The 21,449-nt window shown below is 32.4% G+C and overlaps 1 protein-coding gene, 1 long non-coding RNA gene and 1 other non-coding gene across 3 annotated transcripts in view; 2 read left to right on the top strand and 1 right to left on the bottom strand.

The window, feature by feature from the left end:
* Positions 1-82, bottom strand: TRNAS-UGA (transfer RNA serine (anticodon UGA)). Its single transcript has one exon. It is a non-coding gene; the product is annotated as a tRNA-Ser (tRNA).
* Positions 83-470: 388 nt separating this feature from the next.
* Positions 471-21,449, top strand: part of gus (splA/ryanodine receptor domain and SOCS box containing gustavus) — a 114,211-nt gene continuing 93,232 nt past the window's right edge. The window contains exon 1 of the mRNA XM_081994840.1: positions 471-656. The gene's annotated coding sequence lies outside the window, so the exon portion shown is untranslated. The remainder of the gene's footprint in view (positions 657-21,449) is intronic.
* On the top strand, positions 11,505-12,248 carry LOC145733777 (uncharacterized). The gene is made up of 2 exons (XR_014179282.1): positions 11,505-11,892; positions 11,954-12,248. It is a non-coding gene; the product is annotated as an uncharacterized LOC145733777 (long non-coding RNA).

Raw genomic sequence — 21,449 nt, 5'->3', positions numbered from 1 at the left:
CGCTGCGGACAGGATTCGAACCTGTGCGGGCAGAGCCCAATGGATTTCAAGTCCATCTCCTTAACCACTCGGACACCGCAGCTCGTTTAGTTTTAGTAAATAGTACGTATATAAACCGAATAAAGAATAATATTTTACTTCTGTATCATTGTAATATTTTGGATTCAATTTGCTATAACAATAAACAAAACTAATTTGCTTTAGAAGTAAACGTAACGTAAAAAGTTAAATACCTACTGGAACTGAATTGAGCAATATCTAAAATAATGTTTTTTTTGCCCGTGGAGCGCCATCTTTACGCGGCGTCCCTAACTGTCTGTTGTACGTTGCAAATATCTACACAGAAATAGAGGTTTCTTTCTTTTATTGCATTGTTTCCCAGTAGAGTTTGCAATTTTGACATATTGCCTCTAGAGGTCTCTTAACCCGCTTGTTGTCAATCTTGACATTTAACATTCGGGCAAGTTGACAGATCGCCAAAATTGCAGTCGGTTTTCAGAAATGTTTATCAATTTGTAGTTGTTAACTTTGCCTTAACAAATAATAAACGTTTCGTGAGTGGATCTGTGCTCGTGATCCTCGATCTGGACATTTTTCTGCCGATTTCCGTGTGAAAATTATTGGATTTACTTGACCTAAACGCAGATTGACAAACCGTAAGCAAAAACTCCTTTTTTTAAATAAACCATAATTGTATTTACTGTTTACCTTCCAGTACATTTAAAATATAAGCATAAGTTATTTGTTTGTCTGAAATTTACTGTGCATAAGTTTGTTTTGAATAGTAGTTTTAACTATTTTTATGAGGGGTAGGTCAATCCAGAGGGTTAGTTAGGCAGCCATATTTGTTGACAAATTCTTTGAGGGGGTCTCAAAAGAATACATTTTACATGATTGCCAGCCTGACAAACTTTACAGTACTTTTCTGTATCATGTTGACTAATCAAGCATCCAATTTTGTAAATTGTATAAATTAAGAAAGACCTTCAACTACCATAAATGATAATAACTACAAAGACACCACAAATCAGACCAAGGAATTTGTTTTATTGTTCCTTCACTTACAGTTCTCTCTTTTATTGTCACTATGGTATTTCATTTTATTGTTTTTATTTTAATTGCTAGGTCAAGATAGGTGCAATGTCTTTCCTATGACATTCAATAATGTAAATAAAAAGATAAAGTATAATAAACAATTATTTTATTATTAAAGTCATTAATAATACATACTGGAATATACATAAAGAGTGTTGTAAAATAGTTCCTTGTTATACATATAAGTCTGGGTATAAAGCTTACACCTCAGCTTGCACATTAGTTAAAGTTTAATCGAGGGGTTAACACTCTAGTTAACATTGCCCTGTATTTTGTTTAACAATAACGGAGACAATAATCCTGCAATAACCAATATAATTTTATAGTTGAGATTTATTGCTCTTCTGAAGAACAGGAGTAGAATATTGTAGGCACATTTGCTTTGGTAAATTATTGAATACATATATTGATCAAACTTCTTTTCAGTCCATGACAAATTTTCACACACATAGCAATAATGAAATTTGTCTATAATGATCAGGTTACAAATATTGTATCATTCATTTCAATTGGTTTCAATGTTTTGAATTGTGTCTATGGAAATACTATATCAGGTGCTGAAATAAAACTTCAGGGAATGGTTTTTTTCAAGAGTGGAAGGCATTTGAGGTTAGGAACTTCTGTGGGAAAATGTCTGCAAGACCGTTATATGCAAACTTGTGTAATTAATGAATTTTTTTTATGAATATCTGTTTACACAAAGTTTTATCCTATCATTGTGTAGGGTATTTTCAAGGTAGTTTTTATTTTGTCAATTATTGTGTGTTGTACATTCTCGGAAGGTTTCAGCAAGATAATCAAAACTGTAGCAACAAATTTAATCTTCTGCATAAACTACCGCCTTGTCAAAATAATTTCTTGATAGTTCAAATATCCATTTCTGGTTTAAGTTAAACTTTAAAGGTGTTCAACGCCCCTTCAGCTTGTTTAGGTTCGATACTCGTAATCTAACGAATATGTTGAATACCACATTGTTGATGTTAATTTCACAGTTTACACACTTTACATTTTCACGACTGAGCGCATAAGGGAAAATTTTATCTTAACTTTTCCAAACGTTTATATACAACTGTTTTTACTGTTGTACAGGACGTCCCAAAATTATTGCAGGGCATCCAGAAGACGTCTAATAGCTACTTATGTACCAAGGGTATTAGAGAGAACATAATGTCCTGAATGGCATGATGGAAAGAGATATAGGTATATCAAAGTCTCATCATTCAGGTAAAATAAACACTAAACAACATATCAGTAAAGGTATACCTTATCTTCATTTCTACGTGTGATATGCCCAAAATATTGCAGGCTACAATAATGCGTAATCCGTGATGCTGAGTTCATTCAGGATTGACTGGTTGGTTCTCGGGTCGGACACGGGATGCTCAACATCCTTCCCCAATATCCTTCCCCGGTGTCTATCAGCGCTTTTGATGGTCCATTATCCCTATTTCCTATAGGAATATAAAGAACACTAAAAATGTGTTTTTGCTGTTTATGTGGTTGCTGCTGACCGGCGTGAGATTGCTATACGTCTTTTCATCTCTGCTATACATTCTCCGTGTTTGTTATTAAAACCCCTAAAGCAATTACACGAAGCAAATATTTGCTTAAAATAAAAGCAAATTTTGCTTGTCCATGTAATTACGAAATATTTGCTGTCCTGTTTGCCAAACAATCGCCACCCGTTTAGCGAACAGGTTTTGAGGTAAATGGTTCGGGACTCCCATTTCGCTCAGTACCTTCCATAGACTTTCCCACCTTACGAAATCAAATGCCTTTTTATAGTCTTTAAAGCACAGAAACATAGGCGAGCTGAATTCTCGTGATGTTTCTATGAGTTGGCTTGGTTCAGGAGGTATTTGAGGTGTTAAATATCTTTGGAGTCTTCGATCAGCTATTAACATCTTTCTCGCATGTGAGATTAGAGATATCGTTCGATAACTTTGACATTATTGTGTGGATCGCTTTTTTGCGGATTGGAATAAAAGCAGATTTAGTCCAATCCTTAGGCTATTGTTGGGATTGCCATACTTTATTACAGATGTTATGTATTATCTTAAATCCATCCTCTCCTAGCAGTTTTATCATCTCCGCTAAGATGCCGTTGGTTTCTGGGGCTTTTTTTAATTTTAGGTGGGTTATAGCCTCTTCCACCTCGCTACTCAGTATCCTAGGTTCTAGTTTGTTGACTGTGTGGGGTATCTGCTTCTCGTTACAATTCTTCGCAATATTGTTTCTATCGCTGCAGTATGTCACTATTTTTCCACAGAACTCGCCATTTTTGTGTATTGCCTTTTCTCGTGTTTTGTTCCATTTTTCTTACGCAATTATTTTTATCTTGTCTGCATTGTATCTGAATCGTTTAATTCTTCGCTTTCCAAGCAGTTTCATTGTTATTGAAAATAAACAATTATTATCATTATAATAATTAAATATTTAGATATTTTACTGATGTAATAAGCATGAAAGTACACTGCTTGAGCTGGTTGTGTCATCGAAGGCAGTTTTCTGTTTTTTTTTTTCTTTACCTATGAACATAAATCTAATTTGGTTTATACGTTGTGAAAACTTTATCCTATCCGATCATAGTCCCATTAACCGATTTTAAATTGGTAATACACCTGGTTATTAAGCTGCGCCGCAACAACCTTGCCAACCAAAACAAGCGGGGCCATTAAATGTTTTTAGATGTCGACCTTAATGTTTTGCGAAACTATCATGATTCTATTGTTGCACTTAGCTTAGGGACATCATCACTTCCACACCAAACATGATGAAATTCAAAGGTGAATTTGTAGCTACAAAATAAAGTTTTGTTTTGTAATAGTTTCGTGTTATTTGTGGAAAATTTTATTACATTTTAAATCCAGTTTACGCTAAATAATATTTTATGTTGCAAATTAGATATCGCTCGTTACCAAGTTGGTAAACGGAGTAAGCGCCATACTAAGTAGGTATTTGCATTGATGCCATGTCATTCTCTTGGTTTGCTTTAGAATATAAAGCACTCGTTGATAATGAATGACGTAAATTCTTGCTTATTATAATTAGGTTTTTTCTACAAATTTGTTTATTAAGTATAGTACACAATTTGAGGGTTCTAAACAAGACTAACTTTATTTTAATATTGCTTTTTTCCTTCACACTATGGCTCAACATGACTATTTCATCAACTTTAACACACTCAGTTGGTTTTTAGCATCCATTATATGTGTAATCGTGTCAAGTTGATAGTTCACCAAAAAATACCAGTTACTTAACTTAGCATTGAAAATTATCAAGGATCATGTGGTGTCTGCAAATTCTAATGACTGTTACCACGACGAATTAACAAATTCATATTGATCTCTGTTTAACTTTTAATGTAAACAAGGATGTTCAATTGTAATTTTTGAAGGTCTTAAAATTATGTACATTTTATACAAAAAGGGTCGCTGACATTTTATCTCGGTTTTGTGTGTTAAGTGCATACAGATAATGCAAGCCGTCGGGCTTTCCTTTTAAGGAAGTTTTGTTTTGTTGTGTGCAAGCACGTTCCGCTACGTTTATTTTTGTTTGAAGAGCCAAATACGTTTAAACGGATGTTTCATTTTTTTTTGAAGAAGGACCTATTTGATTTGAATGTTTAAACACATAAGTATTAGGTCTATAAGAGTTTGAGAGTTCCTTACTAAAACAAAAATTTTACAATTTTTTTTATTTTTTACTAAGTAACTATGCATTAGAAACATACATATTATTTCTAGTTAATCAAGATACTTCTAAAGGTTATTCAATACAAATTCCACTTTGTCTAATTTAGTGACGGTTGGCAAAGTAACTAGTCATGTTAGTGTTGTTAACTAATTCATTGCACCATAATTACGTCGGTTCTACAACGGTTCTAAATTAATGAGTCAAAGTACGTTTTAAAGGAATTTTAAAAGTTTTGGGTTGATGCTTCAATTTTTGTACTCCAGGAGAGTATCAGTTCAAGTATTATTTATTGATTAGGTAAAAATTGTATTTACCATATTTTTTGCAAAAGTTTCTATAGGAAACACCAACAACAAGTGCATTCTCACTCGTCAACTTGTATTTTTTTAAATGTCGTTAGTTTGACCATTTTGGAAATAAAATCATAACAAATCATCGTCCGTCATTCTGTAATCAAAACATTCAAAACAAGTTTATTTAGCAATAATTTTGAATTACTACCCACATAATTAAAAAAATAAATAAAAAGGAATTGTGATAAAGATACTTTATCAGTAGCCACAGACCAAAAATCTGGTACGTTGCATTTATAACCTCATTCAATGTCTCAACCTAACTTATGTACTTTATAGCTAAGTTCTTTAAGAAAACACTGTTTTTTTTTCTGTTTTGTAGTGTTGTCAGCACACCATAGTGTTTAAGTCAAGGTTTAAGTGTTTTATATTGTATGATGAAAGTCACGTGATGTGTCTGTTGCAATTTCAGCTTTTATAACTGTCTAAAATAGTCTAAATGTAATTTACCATATTTTTTAATTTTAAACTACATTTTAACGGTCACGTGACTAATTTTGACAGATGTCAACTGGCCTTTACAGTGTTGCAAGAACATGCAGAATTGCATTTTCATCGTCACGTAACGTGTATTTTGCAATTTAAGTTTATACAACTGTCTAAATTTAATTTACCATTTTTCAAAGTTTAAACTGCGTTTTGAAGTTCACGTGACTGTTTTTGACAATGTCAACTGGCCTTTACAATGTTGCAAGCTCCAAAATTGAATTATCAAGTCACGTGGCCTAGTTCTTACTATTTTACTACTGTCGTAAGTTTAAATTATCAATTTCTCCACTGTTTTTTTCAAATGATAAGTGTCTGTATTTGACACGTGCTAATTTGGTTACTATGACAGTTCGTTTAAACGTCAAAATATAACCTGTAATTATATGGCGTTTTCGCTACTACTACTATATTTGTATCCTGCTCTATCAAATGTCGTTGAAACAGTATGGCAATACACCCGTTTTGCACTAAACATGCCAATCGAAAACGCTATTAGACATTCGTACAAAAAATATCACAAGGTCACCTGACCTTAGAAAATCAATTTTAGGCTTTCGGCGCAAGGTCAAATCAAGTGTCAAAAAATTGGAAAAACCTTTACGTTGTTACCTAACCTAACCTAAAAACTGTCACGTGACTTGTAAAAAAAAAATGAATTTTAAGCTTTTGGGTCTTCATAATTTGGAAAAGCAATCAGGTAACCTGAGGAAGTCTTTTTTTTTTGACTCATTAATCCTTATGACATTTTGACCCTTGTCATGTACAAATTGTAAAAGCAGACAATAATTGCACATGCGGCAATAATTGCAATGGGGTCGTGCTTTGTAAGACCCTCTTGTCTTACTTGCAGCATTATAGGCAGGTTCACAATGTAACAAAGACTATACCACATTTTTATTAACACAACTTTACATCTAATATACATTTTTTAATCAAACGTCAACCGTAGAGGAAGACGGAGCTGAAATTGTAGGTTATGTTTATTTTATAATGATTTGTGTTTAGAAAGTTATCTTCTGCTGGAAAATGCCGTTTGAGCGTTGTGTTATTCAATAGTGTTAAAACAATAGTAAGAGCTGCCCTAATTAGATACTTTTACGAGAAAGGCCGAAACTTATGGAATGAGTAATTTGCGTCCTGACTTCCAAGTACGTTATAAAATAATTGAAATCTCTCTTAGTTACTACATCACAGGGGGATCGTGCCCGGGTCATTGTAATTTTCTATTTAAGCTTTTTAAAAAAATACTAATGACATATTACCTCGTTTTAATGCATACATTTTGATTTTGACTCCATTGACGAACATGTAATGATGACAGCAATTTGAATTTTATTGATAATGTTATTGACAGTCACGGGGGCGCTGATAAAGAAAATAACGGACATTTTCTTGAGAACGGTTAGTTCAATTGACGTCCGCCAAAAGGAAATGTGTTTCCTCATATTTACGAATCAACACGTACTCGCTTACATTCGTGAAGTTTGGGACACAGACCCGAAAGTTGCCTGCTAATAGACCTTAATTTGCATTATTACATTTAATATACGGTAGTATCAATTGAATTAGGGTTTTTGACCTCAGGTGTTGTGTTGACACCAATTAAGCCAGATTTCTATACGTCACCATATCCCTTGACAATCTATTTGAGCGATTACAGTTCCGCCAAAACCTACTCAACCTTTTTCTTCGCTGATTTACCAGAAGTAGATAGTGTGACACAACAATCTAACTTTTGCGACAATTATCAAGGTTAATTTCAATTAAGCGACAACCGGTATTTGTAAAAACCATTTGAATTTTTAACACTAACGGATGTCGATTGCAAAAATGTAAAAGGTGCTTCGATGCGGAATGGTTTTGAAAAACCTTGCTTATTTCATGATATTCCTCATAAACCGACCGTTAATGACAGTTTTAACGCACGTAAGTAAACCTCCAACATGTGTGTACCCTAGTATAAGAGATTACGTCGATCTAATGTCAACAAATTAAACTTAAAAATAGAATAGTACTTTGGTTTCGATTTTTAGCAGGACTTTAATGTTTACGTCTACAAAATGGATAAGTAATTTTTAATCCTTTGGTGAGTGATTAAATTGATGGAATAAATTTTTATTTATTTAAAAACTGTAACAGAAGCCAAGAGTGGATCATATGCCATGTATGTATTATTAATGAAAAAGCCCGTTAATACAATAATTTCAGTTGTACGATAAAATTGTAAATGTAGCTATATTTTATCAATTGTGTGTCTATTTTTTTTGTTGACTTTTTATAATTATAACTGTTGCTATAAAGACTTCTATGCATTGATTCAAAGATTGTGACATACTGGTTTTAATGCATTAAATTAACAGACTTCTGTCAAATATTAAGTTCAGTATACACAGTTTTTTTGTATGTTCTGTTCTGTTTTTGACAAATGGGGTTACTCACAGAGAAAAAATTGATAGTCAAAGCGAGCCCAACGAATATCAAAAAATATTTTCAGTTTCGTGAAATGTTTGCAAGAGAGCGTACTATAAATTTGAATTTGAAGAATGGGTAGTTTTCCCCAATTTCAAATAACGGCCAGTTTTATACCTACCTACTCCTAGCTTAATATCAAGCTTAGCTTAAACTGCAGGTAAACCTTAAGATTTACTAAAAGATAATTTTTTAGTTTAACTGTAACAATTTAACAGGTAACTGGCACTTGATATTTGATAGTTTTATCCCATCTAGTTAATATTTTTATCGATGCAGTCGCATGTCAATATCAGCAAAAGTCAAACCAGTCAAAAGTTGTTAATAGCGTTTTTAACGATGATGATGTGTTTGTTGTATTTTACACTTGTCAGCTGCCTTGCCACCGCTCAATTCACACAAAAATTCAATTACATTTACACATCAATACACCAAAATAAATGCGAATGAGAAGTTAAATTACCATTAATATTCAACCAAATATAAAAACCTGGCAAAACTTTATAAGTTAGAGTCCGATTCACGAAAGTTGACCATCACGTGACAAAAGCAAATTCTACGAATTAGGACACATACATATTTTTAAGACTGATCGCTAGTACTAAAAGAGTACTAGTATGTCAACTGACATTTGGCATTATTCATAAAAAGAGAATGTAAACTCACAGTTGTAAATGGTGTTTTTGTTATAATATCCAAACCGGTACTTCACCACTTAGCTAAGAGGAAATGCCCGTAATTAGGTATATATTTGCGAAAATCTGATGAAATATTAATATGCATATCTTTTCCTTAAGGATATTTTTTCAAACATGTTTTTGGCTTCAGTTTTTTTCAACGTATTTTGCTCCACATTTACTTTGTAACCATATCCAGATTTTTCTCGTTACTGTGAATATGGATTAGAAACAAGATAATTTGAGCCTATTAAAAAAGCTAACAGATCGTAGGACATAAAAAATTTACAAAAATACGCCTCCCGTATTATGTCAATCGATTACCAGTTGTACTTAACTGACCATTAAAATTTCATGTTTTGTACTAGAACATATCATTTTATCGAAAAACGCAATTTAAAACAAACATTCACTGTCAAACTCGTTAAATTCCGTTATACCGAGCGTTTCCCAAAAATTGGTTACTTTTGGGTTAAAATAACAAATTATTGATGAGCATGAATCTAGGAATAAAGCAGAACTATTAATCATCTCAAACAATTGTATTCAAAAATCGAAATTGTGGCATACAGCATATTGGCGAACTAGATTTGGTGAACTAGATAAGATGCATTTGTAAGAATACACCGACTAGCAATCGAAAAATCTCATTCGAATGTCGATGGAAACAAATACGGTTTTTTCGATTCATTTTAATGCATTCAGAACAAAATTTTCTACCGATTGCTAATCGATATGATTTTATTAATGGAACCATTTTCAAATTGGTTTGAATTTTGAGTTCTTAAGTGCTAGTTTTAGAAAATCTAAAATTAGACCGGTGCCACGGACAGTCACTCACTGTATGACAGCTGATTAACTTTCAGGCTGACGTTTTGAGTTACAATTCATTTATAAATTATGAGTTTGTGTAATTTTCTTTTTCATATAATAAAGTAGATTGTTTTTTATAAATTATACAGTAATTTAAACTTGAAAGGCTTTTTCTTTGTCCCAAAACGTAAGCAAAAATGCAATGTTTTGATGCCAATCAATCGCACGCTGAAATTTGCCGGTGATTGGTCTATTTCATATCTCACAGTTAGTATTAGAGTGTGATTTCATATCGGTTCAGCTAGTTTGCCTACTTATCCGTTCTCTAAACTGTCAAGGAATTTACCAATATCCTTGTAGAAGTAGAAAAAATAATATCAGAGGACTATGATATGATGATGACTTGATACGGGAAAATATGGCTTTCCACCCTCAAATCAGTGAGGAAAATTGCACTTTATCGCACGCGAGTAGAAAATGTGATTTTAATCCTTGATCTTTCTAATCCCTTCATTTATAATATTTTTTTATGATTTAATTTTTTTTTATATTTTGTCTATATCTGCTATACCTAATATCGAAATATTTAAACTAACTCAAAACAAAGGCAGTTAGCGCCACATATTAATAGTGATAAAAGGAGAGAGGGAGAAAAAGTCAGGTGAATGTTTTTTTTTCTTGTTCTTTGCAATTCCATATACCATTTAAGTAAACCTCCTTATACTAAGATATATGCACACCAGTAATTTCCTAAAACAATATACCTACGTCATTTTCTGTGAAAGATAACTAAAGAGGTGTGTAACATGAAAAATGGTTCAAATCTTATAGAAAATTACATTACAAAAAAGAAGAATTTATATTAAAAAACATTGGCTTTGACACCATACTGTTTTTATGGATCACCTTGTAGGAGTACAAAGTGGTTCGGAAAAACAATCCGAAAAGATCGATGTCTTTGAGCAATTTTTCGAAAAGTAGACACTAAATGTCCTAACCTAATTTTTAAATAAGTATGTATATGCAGTACCTTTGCCGCTCACTGTATAATTAGCATGAGGTGTAATGAGTACCAAGAGTAGTAGTAATAAGTAAATAAATATTTTAAAATCTTCACCACTGTAATTTTGAAAAAGGATCTATGAATAGTGGTACCTATTGTGTGTAGAGAAGAAACTCAGTTCTGTAGATGAAGCCGTTTCTAAGAGATTGTTAAAAATCAAAAATTAAATAATTAAGTTTTTGACGACCTGTATCTGAAAATGGAAGTGCGGAGCATAAAAAAAGAAGACAACCTTTTGTTTTCATAAGGAATCTGCAATTTTATGTTGCAATGATTATGTAGAGACTCCCTTTATTGCGATAATATTAAATTCAGTTTTAAATGAAGTGTTCTTAGAGATTTCGCCCATTCACCATAAGGAACTGATACTTTTAACATTAAAAAAATGTTATTATCATTTTCTCACAAACGTCCTAATGGTATTTTTTGTGTATTACTATATTAGCTAGTCCTGCTAGTCCATTTAATTTACAACATTATATGAAATATCACTATTTTTAGTCTCCACTGTGAAAACAAATAATTGTTGACTAGTTGGTGAAGGAAAGTTCTCCATGTATCGCTGCTAACAGAAGCAGAGTCCTCAAGGTGGCACCACTAGGTAATCAATAGTCGATGTGTGCCGCTGGTTGCCTAAACGAAGGACTGGATTGAAAATTATTTTTTTAATTTCTTTGTGGTATCCTGTGTATATTTAATATACAAACCTATATGATAATATGACTTCATTGTTGCTGAGAAATTTCAAAATATTTTAATAATAGACCTGTTTTTTGGTCAGTCGTTTCTGAGAATTTGGGCTTTGTTTTAAGGGGTCATAAAATTTTATGCTTGGCAGCTGTTTTTTTCGCATTTTTTCTACTTTAGAAAGGAACTTTGTCCCTGAAAGTCTCCTTATGTGTTGGAGGAGGAAACATCGACTGGAAAATATTAATTAGTAATCTGCTGATGCAGTCATATGTTCACCACTTTTTTTTCAATCCGTTTGCATTCATGGTTGACTTGCGTCATAGCTCGTTTTTCTGTTTGTATTTAATTATGTACACTTTATAATAATTAATTTCATATGTTCCATAAGAACTGAATGATCGAATGCTGTGTATTTAATATTTTATCCACCATTAACGTTTAGTGTTAACCAGTTCATAAGATAAATTATGAGTCTCTAGATTCCAAGTCAGGTTTGCAGACAGACCAGGCAACTTTTCTTAGCGGTGGTCCGCCAATTTTAAATCGTGTAAGTAAAGGTCAAATTACGGAATTGAATGGTAACGACCAATTCAGGGTTATTATTTTAGGACTGTGTAGTATTTTACAACTCTTGATTTTTAAAAACTATCTTGTCCACATGGAGAATCTGGCAAAGTTTAGAATGGCTGCAACAACTGGCATCCGTGGATTTATATCGATTTTCACTCAGTTCCGACGAGGTTTTGTTGAATGATCTTACGTTTGCCAAAGGCCACTCCTATGGAATTGCCTTTCCAGAATAAAGCAATATGACAACTCATCGATTTTGATATTAGTGACTCACACAATATTTTTTGTTGTGCATGCCATTATGTGTAAATGAGAATGTAAATTTACATTTTTAATGATTCGTTTATTTCTGATGTTCCTTACAAGTAATTATTAATTTTTAGGTGATTTGATATGAATTTTTATAATTATTTGTTTTTGTCAGAGACAAAGCCATTCTATAATGGCTTCGCCCAGCTTTGTTATACAACAATGTGTATAGACCCCTCCCCATATAAATGGGGGGAGATTCAACGCGTTTAATTTTTAATAGCTTTTATTTTTGGATCCGATTAACGCTGCTCTTTCCCTTTACGCTTTCCATCGCTTACATTTGCCCTTTGACCATTTTCATAAAAAATTGGATAGTCCTAATGGAATTTGGACCTTTTTGATTGATAAATAGGTGCGCTCCGCAGCGCTGAACGTTGAAAATACATTTGCGATCCATAAAAATACTGGTGGAAAGTTAATTATAAGGACGTTTGTGCTTGTTAAGCAAAAAAGTTTTGTCTGGCATTAGTCCAAGTCCAGTCGATATTCACTTTTTACCTGGAAAAAATTGCGACGTTAATGAAATTTTTACAGGTTGTCTGAAGTATCTGAGCCTCAAAAACCTCATCACATTTTTTGATTTTTTTTTGTTAATATTTCGTCAACAAAGCAGATTTTGTACGGTACTGTAGGGCAAAAAAATGACTAAAATTTGATTGGTGAAACTAATTTTTAGATCTACAGTTAGTTCGAAATACAACCAATTAAAGTTAGATCAAGGCTTTAACTAAAAAAAATCACAGAAATGGAGGTGTTATACGTCATGACTACGGCAAAAATTTATATCACTGCCAAAAAGTTTTAATTTTTTAAACTTTTTTCGAAATATTTTGTAAATGTCAAGTCTCTAAAATTATTCTAAAAATATGGAAGGTCTTTATAAAAATTTATAGTAGGGAATTTATTAAAAAGTCTCTAGGAACTGTCAAGCCTTTCCAGAGACTTTTAATATTGCCACACGTTTCTAAATTTGTTTTTAAAGTGCCGGATGCCTCTTAGGTTCAAAGTTGCAAGAGGAACACTATCCAAGAAACTTTAATATTTATCAAATTTTTTTACAATAATTTTAAAAGTGTTCAGTTACAGGAACCTGGTAACCACGCTCATCCTACCAATTGATCCACAATAGAGTCGATATGATTTCTACGCAAATAGGTTAGCGTGAAGTTATCCATAAAACGAAATAGGCCTATTATTTAAACGCGTCTAGAAGAAATTTTCTTTTCCTTTAGTAAAGGAATTACCATGGGTAAAGGACATTACCCATGACTACGGAGCATCCCCTGAGTGCGAAAATTAAAACTTAAAAAATACATTTAAAATTAAGTTTGATAGGGAGATTTAAATCAACGATTGTAACCACCCCTTTGGTGGAGCACCTTTCTCACAAGCATAGAGGGTTGCCTCAGACTATAGAGCATCCTCTGAGTGTGTCTCAGATAGTAGGCTGCTTCTACAATGCGCTAGATGTAGTTTTAACTCATTTTGGAAAAATTTGTTTTTTTGATCGTCTGAATTTAGGTTAATAATGCATCTTTTGATAATTTTGTTGCTATGCCAAATCGTACTGAATCGAAATATCGATATTTTCAAAAAAGTTATAGTGATAGTTTTACAATTTTTTCATATTTTTGCGACTCTCAAGTTTGGATGTCAAGATTACGTGTCAATATTCGTGTAACTTTGGAATTTTTTGAGCTAATAACTAACCATTCGTTTTTATTATAATACCGTGTGGACTAAGGCGGAGAACTTAATTTAAAATGTTTATATTTATTTTTTTTGTCATTCGATTTGCCTTAGGCATAAACAAACATAATTAGCACTTGGCAAAGTAAAGTGTAAATTTGTTATTGTCATACTTAGTCACGCCCAATTTATCTAAAACAGTTGATGTGTCAATCAGTTATGGTTTTTGTCCAAAAAGGAAACAGTGCTTATTACTTAACCACTTTACGGAGTTACGTACCATAACACGTCCTGTCCACGAGTTATATGATTTTTTCATTCCGTATGGGTCAATACCCATTGAGGCTTGTATCGATCACGATAAAGCTTTTGATCAAATGGTAAAGTTGCTCGTGATGGAATAGTTTGTTGTTTGCCAAGAAGCATGGTTCAAGGTCTCTTCTAATCATACGGTGTAACTGGCAGAAATAATATTAAACACCTCGTTAACCATTAGGTAAAGTGATTCATAAAGTGGCATGTGCGTATGTATGACACTAATGTGCTAATTTTTGTTGTGAATATTGACTATTAATGTGTTTATGGTAGTTATGCGTGTGGTTCTCTTTATTTTTTTCCTTTTTAATAAGTGCAATAACTAATCGTTTATCTAAGTAGCGGCCTTTTACTCGATTCTTACGTCAAATCTAGCCCACATGCGACCGAATTATAAAATGCCATATCAAAATTTGCCCAATAACGGCTTTTTGCTTTCCAAATCTCACGCAACTTTTAGAAGGTCTGCGTGATTTAAACTAATTCTATTAGTTGAACCATATACATACATCTCAGACCAAATGTACTCTATTACCTTTTAATGCGCTAAATATTTAAATATTATGGGTTGTTCTTCAGAATACTTTAAACATATTCTATTTACTTTAATGTCAAACAAATTAAGATGTCTCATCATGTTAAAAATTCCATAGTCGCTCTTTTATGGGTATAGAAAATTAGTCGTAAATTCAGCAAAGAATTATCAATTTATTCAAGTGGTTTTATTAGTAGAATAACCCCAATATTATCATCAACATCAAATCAGTTTAATTTGCGTGATTTTCAAGTCAAGGGAAATCGGTGATATTTAGATCGGTCTGAAAATTGAACGGTTAGCATTTAATGTCAATAGCATACATTAGATCCGGCAAGAAATTGTATCAATTATTAAGGTGCTTGGTATTTAAAGGGCGGTTTCGACACCGTTTGTTCCAAATCGCAGAACTATTGTATAACTGTCAATGTGCACTTACACAGACCAATTATTAATGATTTGTTTACTGACTAACCTGTCAAAGCAAAATTCATTAGGCTACTAAATAATGGGCTAGGGAATAGGCGAATTCAAATTCTTTTTTCACATGTTTTAACCAGTTCTTTTTTTTGTTACTGGTATTTTCGTAGAGCAATAACCTAGTATTATAAGTTCAATGATTTTCCTTGATAGTCTCAATCACTTGTCGATCGGCAAAGTTTTCGTAGATATTTTTTTGAACGTGGTATTATTTACACGTGGAGGGCATAAACATTTAATGAACAGTTGCTTACACTACAAAGTGGTTACATTATAGATTATTAAGCTTGACTATACAGTATGTCCAAGATTCGATTCTCTATACAGGGATCTCGCTTCCCGTAAGAGCTACTGCAAAGGTTAAATGGGGGAAGTTTTAGAGAATTTATTAGGCAGTCCAACACCGTTTTAAAAATATTTAATTTTTGCTTGGTTTTTGAATTATTTTCGAAAAACCAAAAACGACCATTTTTAAGAAAGTGCTGTATTTTCGCTAATATTAAAGATTTTAAAATTTGACTTAAGCATTGTTAGAGAAACTTTTTAAGGACTATCTTTTTATGTATTTCGTTTTCAGTTCCGACGTTTCGGTCTTGAGATACCATCATCAACTTCTTTTTTTCTTAACAACGCCATTTTGTTTTTTTGTCTAGTTAAAAAGAACACGTTTCTTGCATTAAAATGATGTATTAGCAGTTGAATCTGCTTTTCTCAAGTTTTTCTCAAGGAAAATTTGTGCCCGTTTCTTCAATCTACGGTTGATTTTTAAATTTGTAGGTTTTGCTACTTTGGAAATTTAATGTTAGATTGTCTCACATTAGACTGAGTGTATTTAGGTCACAAAAAATCATTCAGTTTGAAACAAGATTTTTATTAATATGTCCATAATGAATACATCTAAAATGTTTTATTTTTTAATTTTGGGACCAAAGAATTTTTGTTCGACAACTCTAGTGGCTATTTTTTATTCTGCCTTAAAATGTAAATAACTTTTGTGTGAAGTTTTTCTGTTCTAATTTTCGAGATATTGACTGGTTGACTGATATTAAACTTTGGAATTTTTAATATTTGGAGGCTATAGCATGCAAACGGTTTAATAATATAAAGCAAAACAGTTTTCATGCTCCTCCTATTTTACATTTTTAACATTTGAGTTATGCTGGTATTTTTTGGTTTTGTTTTGGATAAAAAATACAAAAAAAAAAACAGAAAATTACTCAGAATTGTCAACGTTTTTAAAAATTTTTAATTAATCTCATAGACTAAAAAAATATAAAAAATTACAGTGTTTAATAGTCAATATCTCGAAATTGATCGTAATTGGAGAGGAGCTGATATAGAATAAGAATTGTCTAGATTAAGTAGCAGAATCTAAAAATAGTCGTCAGTCAGTAGGGTTGTCGAAGAAAAATCCGTTGCTGTCGTGGATTTTATGAAGATGCGGCAACGCTGAATTCACGAAAATATTGCAGATGTATTCCTTATGGCCCTATTATGTACTTAATAAAATGTTTGTTTTAAACCTATATTATTTTTAGTTTTCTTACTACAATCGACGTTTCATCTTAGTTAATCACCCTGTATAGCACTTCCCTCTATATCTTCCAGTTCTAGTGATTTTCTTGACTCTTTCTCTCTTGACTTCTAGACGCCACTGGAATCGGTTTGATTTACATTGTACAGGATTTGTCAAAATTATTGAAAAATTATGAAAAGTCTTGTGAAAAGTTATTAACAGAAAAATGTTAAAATGTTTAATTTTTAAACGAAACGTTCTATGTTTTGTCAAACATTATAATACACCATTAAAGTTTTTGCACACTACTATTATTAGATTTTACTCCATTGAGTCAACTTTGTATTACTAAACATATACATAGAGTATTTTGAAGTGTTCTTCACGTTTCCTTACGATAAAAATTTGGAACACCCTGTACAAAAAATGAAATTATTAATTACTGGTACATAACCAGTTCCTTAATAGTTTCTGTTAAAAAAAATATGCTAATTTGCTTAGTTTAGTAGGAATTCATCAAAAAACCTTCAAACATACATATTTCTTTGATTCTCATGGTCCTAGAAACCCCATTTTGAAATATGGTTGCCATATTACGAATGCAGATAGATATGTCTCCAGGTCATTTTTGCTTGAAGCTTCTAATGCGCATTAAGTCGATCGAAATATCCAATTCAACTACTATTTCTCGTGTCTTTTCAAACCATTTATTCCGTACGTGGTTTTGAGGTAAACTTGGTACACATTATCATTAATCGTGCCGCTTCTTTCGTTTTCCGCGAATCAAACCAGCTCGAAGTTTAATTGGGCATTATCCGAGGTCAAAAACCATGGCGACTGCACGGTGTAATCGCCCTTTGTTTTTTTCCTTACAGTTCTCCTTTTACCTTGAAGTTTTTTCATTAAGCGCTATTATGCATGAATATGGTTTATTAATCCTTTACAGGAAGTACCCGCGAATTGTTCTTACTTAATATCACTTTATTACCAGAGAACCGTAGTTGGGCTTTTCTCCAATTGGCTTTAGCAGGTCATTTTTAGTTAACGTTTACGGACTGGTTGCCATATTGTCAGAAGGTTAAACTCCTCCACATAAAGAGACGAGTTTATGAGTTCCCTTCCCTTTTCAAACCGTCCGCACACAATGGTACCAATACCAGACCTTCTGGGTCTGTCAGGTAAATGAAAAAGCCTTGAGTTTACCTTGGATGCGGTCAAAACCATCTCGCAGAGCAGTGTCAGAATCCCTTCTCTTCATTCGAATGTCGTTTTTCTATTACGACTGTTGCCTGCTGTTTATACGCGTGGTATTCCCAACTCTCGGCATTGAAACTTTTAATGTAGCTTTATTAAAAAAGTGCCAGTTTGACCGAAACGACGACGTAACACAATTTTGTTTACACACTCGAGAAACCTGAACGAAATCGAAACAGGGCCAAGCAAACGCTTTCTTTCACCTTGTCTCAATCCCTGGTGACAAAACGCTTAAAATTTTTATTGTCTGGGTGTCGTCACACAAAAACAATTCATTATTTTACAAGAGCGTGGGCTGTCAGTAATAAGTAATAAGCAATAAGCTGGGCCTAACAATTTTCTCTTATAAATATACTTTCTCCCGTTACACAATGAGGACATGGGACAACTGCAAAGTTATGATTTGATCAATATCGATATGATTCCAACAAGCAATTCAAGTAATTCCGTTTTTTCAATATTAAATTTATTTTTGTTAGGGTGAGTTTTTTCGAAATTCATATCATATTTCTGAGAGAATATCCTCCTATTGGTAGTTTTTTTTTACTTAGTATATTAGATCCTTCCTATCGGCTTAGTTTTTTATTACAATCACACATATGTAAAACTGAAAATGAAATTTTATTAACAGTTGAAATAAATTATTAAAAGGCTATTATTTTATTTATATGAATAATATACAAAAACTCATGAATTGTCATGCTAGTCACAGATAATTATTGTTTGAAAGGATTGTATTGGACAAGACGTCCTCTAAACGTGCACCAATTACTAACTTTCCAATTCTTTTTCCCTTTTTATCGTTTATGATCGCGTTTATTACTTTCTATTATTATACTAACTAACAAGGAGGAAACGACTAGTTACTATACATATTTTTTTTATTTTACAAGTTTATTTGCTCCTCTTTCCTCCATCAAATTATGCTGATAGGACGTCAATAGATCTTGGACAACCAAAAATTTGAAACTTGTATGATGTTGTTACTGTTATTACTTAAGGCCAATGTATAGAAATTTGAACTTTGAAATAAGATTTTCTGAAAACTCAATTTTTATTAGCGTAATATATAAACAATCTTCTTCATAAACCGTAGTTTCTCCACTGCTGGAGATAGGTCTCTTCCAGGCATCTCTATTCTGCGCTTTTTGTGTCCAGTTTCTGCCCGCTGCAGCTTTAACATATCGTCAGCCCATCACTTCATAGAAAAAATACTCTTCATTAATATGATAAACCACATGCTATTTATTCAATAAAGTGAATGATAATTCACTTCACAGTCACATTAAGTAGACTTGTAGACCTGTTGTTTTTTACTTATTATATACGGTCAATGTCATTTTTCCTATACCCAAATGGTTTCCTTTAATCAATTAGATAATTATCTACAACTTTTGTATTTACCAAGTATATTTCTGTACACTCATGGGGAAAGGATTTAAGGGTGGTGCAAAATAAAACAAATCAACCTGTTTACCATCAAATCAACTGTCATTTGATCGTTTTTTAAATGTAGTATCAATGAAAGTTTGCATACAAACATTTCAGAACTACTTCATGTTTATTCGAGCTTGTGTTGGCCACGTGTCTATGTTGTTAACAATGCAATTGTGTTTATTTCTGGACGACTCCCCAAAAAAAAATAAGTGACTGCTGATCATTTAAAAATAAATATGTTTTTTTCGTAATTTTGACTGTATCAATTAAATGTTTCCCAAAATAGAACTGAATGTAAAAAAGAAACTGTATTATTACTAGATTTCATATACATAAATTACTGTTTTATTACTAAATTCCATATTAAAAAAATTAAACACGACTTGTATAAGAAAACCAGGTTTTATAGACTGAAACTCAAACTAATACAAACATAGGCCCCTAACCAAACGAAATTAGGTTTCTCAGAATTGTAGTGTAACATTTTCACTGCAAATTCGCTCATTTGTCGACCTGAAGCTCGGTAATTTCACTCTGAAAATGTCGAAAATATTTTAATAATTTGATATTGATTCCGAGTATTGTTGGCATTGAAAAAATTAAATTGTTCGTGACTTGGTAGTATTTCCTTTGAATTGTTTTGTTAATAACAGTAGCATGTAGTACAAATTGAAGACACATTTGCTTGCACATTTGTTTTCGAAGCGAAAATTCCTAACTGAGTCAACTAACTGTCAATATCTTGCAATCACTAAGTAGATTTGTTCGGGTTGTGGATAATTATTAGAATTATTATCCGTTTTAAAAATTATAATTAATGTTTTGAGTTATCTAGATTATTGCATTGCTTCTGAAGTCTTAAAAATATTAAACTTTTTCTTAGCCTATTAAGACAACGTTCTTGTCTCAGTCGCTTGGGTTATACGAGTATTACTTGTAAATATTATGTAAATCTATTATCTTGTTCACATTATTTAATTTTTTTCTTGCGAAATAAGACATAATTAAATTAGTTGACCTTCTTGTAATAGCTTCCTGAATGTTTAACGTGCAAAATCCTGTCAAATTTCAATTACAACTCTCAGCAGAATTGCGACTATATTCATAAATCACTTAAATTATGTCGGCGTAGCGTTAATGTCTTAAACCAACTCATTCACAACGTAACAAACAACTACCTAATTACTATAATATCACCTACATACGTTTTTTTTTCCATTCATTTAATAATCTCTAATAGCAAAGGCTTAAAAAAGCAATTCGTTTTAGTAGAAAGGAGAACAAATTCAAGTAGCGTACGCACCGAGAATAATAAAAAGCAAGGACGACTAGCCGATTGAAAAACCTCCACACCAAAGAATTGAATTGCGGGAAAACTATATTGGTTAAATTAGAAAAACTGTGTGCTATGCATAATATTAGGGTGGTTTGTCCGAGAATTGTTTTTTTCAAAAATTTTCAAAAATTTTGTAAAGGACAATTTAACCTTACTTTTTTCGAATATTTTGGACAGAAATGATATCGATTACACACAAACGAAGTGGATTGCTACACACAAATGCCTCTTGGTTCCCTTACTTGAAAATTTTATGATCGTAGTTTTTACATTACGAAAAGTATGAAGATCTCTCAAATACATACGCTTTTTTCACCCTATATCAGTGGAAAAGTATCTGTTAAACTTTTCTTTAATTTAACGAACTCTGTATTCCTCACTGTTTTTTAATAAGGTAAATCCTAATATCCCTTTATGTAAACTGGACACCCTGTATTCCAAGTTGTAGTACTACAATAACACTTGTAATTTTCAAGCTACTAAACTAACTAATTTTCTCTCATCCAGGACTCAATATTACACAAACATAGTTACAGGTTACAGGTGGAATTCGTACTGATTTTAGTAAAATTGAATTTGTTTTTATGATCAATTTTGGCTTGCTACTAGATTCAGTCCTTATGGTAAAACCCACTAGAACAGCGACTCACTTGAAACAAG

This window comes from Ips typographus, linkage group LG1 (assembly GCF_016097725.1).
Source record: "Ips typographus isolate SLU linkage group LG1, UJ_Ityp_2.0, whole genome shotgun sequence".
NCBI lineage: Eukaryota > Metazoa > Arthropoda > Insecta > Coleoptera > Curculionidae > Ips > Ips typographus.
Note: the sequence above shows the minus strand (reverse complement) of the source record. Positions and strands in the feature narration are given on the sequence as shown.